The sequence below is a fragment of the Desmodus rotundus genome, chromosome X (genome assembly GCF_022682495.2).
Source record: "Desmodus rotundus isolate HL8 chromosome X, HLdesRot8A.1, whole genome shotgun sequence".
NCBI classification, from domain to species: Eukaryota; Metazoa; Chordata; class Mammalia; order Chiroptera; family Phyllostomidae; genus Desmodus; species Desmodus rotundus.
The window spans coordinates 84742128-84746994 of NC_071400.1; the positions used below are offsets into that span (position 1 = coordinate 84742128).

At 54.2% G+C, this 4867-nt stretch overlaps 1 pseudogene; it reads right to left on the bottom strand.

Annotated features, from left to right (window-relative positions):
• Positions 1–303: 303 nt before the first annotated feature.
• LOC112313259 (protein phosphatase 1 regulatory subunit 26-like) lies at positions 304–3370 on the bottom strand (annotated as a pseudogene).
• Between the last annotated feature and the right edge of the window lie 1497 nt (positions 3371–4867).

Below are 4867 nucleotides of genomic sequence, written 5' to 3' on the forward strand. Positions count from 1 at the left end.
CTCCAGGTCGTACAGGGCAGAACTAAGGGAGCACTATGGAGGCCACAGAAACTGCAGTCAGGGACACCCTACAAAATCAAACAGCTATGCTTTCCAAAAATAGTTCTTACATCACTTTAAATAATGTATTAAAAAAGCTATAAAAGTCGTATTTACTAGGACACACATGTTAAATAGGGGCATCACGTCCCATTAGTGTACATATGTACAGGGAGGGCCCAGCGGCTCCCGCCACCCTCTACACATGTACAGGTTCACCCACACACACGCTGCCCACAGACATGCTGGCGCCTGGACGCGTGTTCACAGCTTGAGGTCTTTGCCAGGGGCCACAGGGCTGCTGTCCTCCATGGAGGTGTCACTCAGCTCACTGGCATCACTGACCCAGGCCTCCTGGTCCTCAGCCTGTCTATCCACCCTCCGTCTACACGTCAGGTCCAAAATGTCCTTGTCTCATCCAAGTTCCTACTGTTGTGAAAGCTGAGCGCTGCTGGAGACTTCCTCCTGGGCCAGTGCCCCCCTTCCTACTTCACGAGCAAGTGTGAGCTTCCAAATACAGGGCCATGGCCAGCCAGGGCCTCTCAGAAGGCCAAGAAGGACTCACCCTGCAGAGGCAGGCTCAGGCCAGGGCTGAAGAGGCCGGCTAGCTTGGCCCCTTAGGAGACAATACTCCTAAAGTAGATAACTGCATGGAGAGCAGTGGGGAGAAGCCAGAAAAAGGAAGGCCCTTCTTGGGGTCCACAGGGAGGCTAGGCGTGCCCCCAGCCTGGCCCTATGGCCAGGGGCCTTCAATAGGGGCCTTCTCCCTCTTGCTCCCCAGGCCCCTAATCCACAGTGTGTCCCTGCCTTCAGAGCTCAGCACCCATGTGCTCTGCACCTGGCTCTGGTGGGCGAAGTCCTGCCCATGGGAGGGTGAGGCCAGCCTGGGGCCCTTCCCTCCCTGTCTACTCCCAGTCTCAGAGTCCATGTGCTCTGGCTCCAAGAGGTCACAGGCAAGGTCCCACTGAGGGTTCCTGCCCCTGTGCTCACTTTCGCATGGCTGGACAGCTAACCGAAAGCACTGTCCCCAGGCAGCAAGCCCGGCCCCTCTTGTGCTCTGGTTTTTGTGAGGATAAAGGTCTCTCCTACCTGTGGGTGACCCTCTGGCAGACAGTCTCACTGAAGCTCCTGGGTGGTGCCTGCTGGCCTCTGGACCTCTGAGCAGTGGGGAGGCAGGCCTGCTTTGCATGGAGGCCATCTCTTGCTCCTGTGGTTAGCTGAGGGGTACTCCTGCCCCTCTGGCTCCATGTGCACATGGCAGGCTGAATGGCCAGATCTGTAGCCTCCACCTTCCGGGATAGTGGCACTTATAGGCTCCTTGGCCTTTCTGGCCAAAAACTTCCTGATCTCCAGCTTGATGCTGTCGTCAACTGTCCACAGAACTGCTGTCATCAGACTGAGAGCTGGGCCTGGCAGCTGAGCCATGCAGGTGGCTGGCCTCTGCCTCACTGGAGCAAACATACCCTTTGCAGGCTCCACTGTGATGGGAGGGCCAGGGGCATTTCGGTGGGCCCAGTGCTGCCAGGCTTTGCTCTCTCTGTCTGGCTGCAGAAGACGCTGGAAGGTTTCCTCAGAGGGTCCATCTGAGATGCAGACCCAGGGCCTGCATCTCAGTGGTGCTGAACCTGACCTTCTTCCTGCATACAGCGCTGGGGTTCCTATACTGCTTCTTGAGCCTCCACTCCAATTGTAACAAGTCCTTCATGGTGGTGTCTGGTCCTCATCACTGTCCAATGAGCTGCTCTTGTCCTCAGAGCTCTCCTCGTCCACACTCGTCATCTCCTGCCTTTCTGTGGCCTGGCAACATGCTGTTCCTCGTATCTGGGACCACGTGTTCATCACCCTGCCTGACAGTCCTGCAGGAGAGAGGGCGCTCCCTGGCTTTGCCCTCCCTTCTAGGGGCCTCACTGGCTTTTCCCTGGCTGAGGTCCAGGGCACCCTGCTTCACCATCTCTCTCGTTTTTGGTGGTGTGGATGACCACACGGTGTTGCTGTCTCCCCTGCATTTCCTTTTGCGACTCAGTGACAGGTCCAGTGTTTTAGAGACAGGGCCTTGGGGCCACCAGCCTGCCTGCTGGGGCCAGGCAACAGCAGTGGACTCTGCAGACTGCAGGCAGGTGTCTGTTCTGGCCAGCAAACTCCCCCATTGTGCCTTCAGCGCCCAAAACGTCTGGATCTCCCTCTCTGTGCTGTAGTCACTGTCCACGGAGCTGCTGTCCTCGTCTGGGCGGGAAGGCACATTTGGGGGACCAAGGAGTGGGCTGGTGGACAGGGGTCTGTCACCACCCTCCCCAGGGGCTGACAGGATTGTTTTGGAAATGTCCAGGATCTCTTCAGTGCACATGAGCTAATCGGACATGTCTGCCCAGCAGGAGGGCCTGTCCACAAACTCACTATTGGCCACTGTGTTTCCTGGAGGTGCAGGGGCTTTGGTTTCCTTTGGTGGCTTGGAGGGATGGTCGGGGTCAGGGCCACCTGGGCTGAGGTCCACGACCTTTGAGGCCACTGGCCTCTTGCCTAGGGTTTTACTGTGGGTTTCGAGCAAGGCACTTTTTGTGGCGTGGCTCCTGCTGTGGGCAGGGAGAGTCGGGCTGCTCCTCCCCCAGCAGGGTTTCTGCCATGGGTCCCCGCTTGCCTCCTTTCCTTTCTCCAGCTGGTACAGCTGGATGGCCTTCTTGATTCAGTCATAGCTGCTGGAGTCATATGCCTTGTGCACCAGGGCTGTGCTCTTGGCTCCCTGTCCTCTCCTCCCTGGGCCCAGGTTCCTTTTGATCCCATCCTTACTCTGGGCTTCTGCAGTTCCACTGGCATTGGCTGGCCTGGGAGCTGTCGGCTTCAGGCCACCCAAGTTCTCTAGCTCTGTGGTGACTTTAGACCTGAGGCTTCTGGGCTGTGTGGTCCCCTTTGCCAACCTGGGAGGTTTTCGGAAGACAAACTCCTACAGGCTCCCACCAAATCCTGCTAATATGCCTTGACAACTGGCTCTTTATAGGATCTGAATGCCAATTTGGCCAAGTTGTCATTGGGGTCTGTTTTTTTTATCCACAGGTACATCTCATGTTGTCTGTTCTCATTCAGAAACTGCTCTATTTCTGCCCGGATGCTCTGCTCAGAGGAGTCCTGGCTACTGAGGCTGATGCGGGAGGTGGAGCCCAGGGCCTCACTGGCTCCCCTGCAGCCGCCAAGAACACCTCCTGAGCCAGGTGCCAGCTTGCGTGAGACACAGAGCAGGTGGGGTGCTGATCTGAGGAGGCCCTGTTTTGCAATGACTGTTCCAGTCGGAGGCTGTGGGCTGGGCAGCCCCGCTCTTGGCGATCTGAGAAGTGGCCATGAAACCTATAGCTCCCCAGCAGCCTGAAGGCCTCCCTTGTGGACTAGAGAGCAAGCAGGAGGGGAGTTCATGAGTAACATTCTAGTGACAAGGAGGCATGCTGGGTCCAGGCTTTGTCTGCCCACTCGCTCCACTTCCTCAAAAAGCTGCCCCAGTGCTAACAAGATAAAGGCCGAACATGGTCCTCTGCAGGTTAAAGAACAGGAAGATTCCATCCTGGGATGGGTGAGAGGGGTGTCAAGGGTTGATTCATTCTTAGTGGGAGGAGCAAGCCCTTGAAACTCTCTTCAAGTCCAGGTTCAGAGTTCTGATGGAGCGGCCAACTTTGGCATGTCATGGGCATGAGGTCTTCATCGCCCCACCTGCATGCTGTGGTATCCTTTGCCCACTTTTAGAACAGACTCTGTACGACGCCCGACGGCCTAGCCACTATCTGAGCTCCAGCCCTCCCACTCCGCATCCCAGGGAAGGAGGGATGAGCAGGGGGGAAGGGGGAGGGGGGAGGGGAGAAGGGGGGAGGGGTCGCACAGAGGCAGTCGGTTCCTGACATCACACCTCTCCAGGACATAGCCGAGAGCCTATGGCCATCTTCTCCCCACTGCTGCTTCCCACCTTGCTTTTTCCTTTTTTTTTTAGATTGCATTTAAAAAAATATATATTTATTGACTATGATATTACAGTTATCCCATTTCCCCCCCTTCACTCCACTCCATCCTGCCCACCCCCTCCCTCCTACATTCCCCACCTATAGTTCATGTCCATGGGTCATACTTATAAGTTCTTTGGCTTCTACATTTCCTATACTATTCTTACCCTCCCCCTGTCTATTTTCCACCTATCATTTATGCTACTTATCCTCTGTACCTTTCCCCCCTCTCTCCTCCTCCCACTTCCCTGTTGATAACCCTCCATGTGATCTCCATTTCTGTGGTTCTGTTCCTGTTCTAGTGGTTTGCTTAGTTTGCTTTTGTTCTTGTTTTAGGTGTGGTTGTTAATAACTGTGAGTTTGCTGTCATTTTTACTGTTCATGTGTTTTATCTTCTTTCTCTTAGATAAATCCCTTTAACATTTCATATAATAAGGGCTGGGTGATGATGAACTCCTTGAACTTGACCTTATCTGAGAAGCACTTTATCTGCCCTTCCATTCTAAATGAAAGCTTTGCTGGATACAGTAATATTGGATGTAGGTCCTTGCCTTTCATGACTTGGAATACTTCTTGCCAGCCCCTTCTTGCCTGTAAGGTCTCTTCTGAGACATCAGCTGACAGTCTTATGGGAACTCCTTGGTAGTAACTGTGTCCTTTTCTCTTGCTGCTCCTAAGAGTCTCTCCTTCTGTGTAATCTTGGGTAATGTAATGATGATGTGCCTTGGTGTGTTCCTCCTTGGGTCCAGCTTCTTTGGGACCCTCTGAGCTTCCTGGACTTCCTGGAAGTCTATTTCCTTTGCCAGATTAGGGAAGTTCTCCTTCATTATTTGTTCAAATAAGTTTTCAAT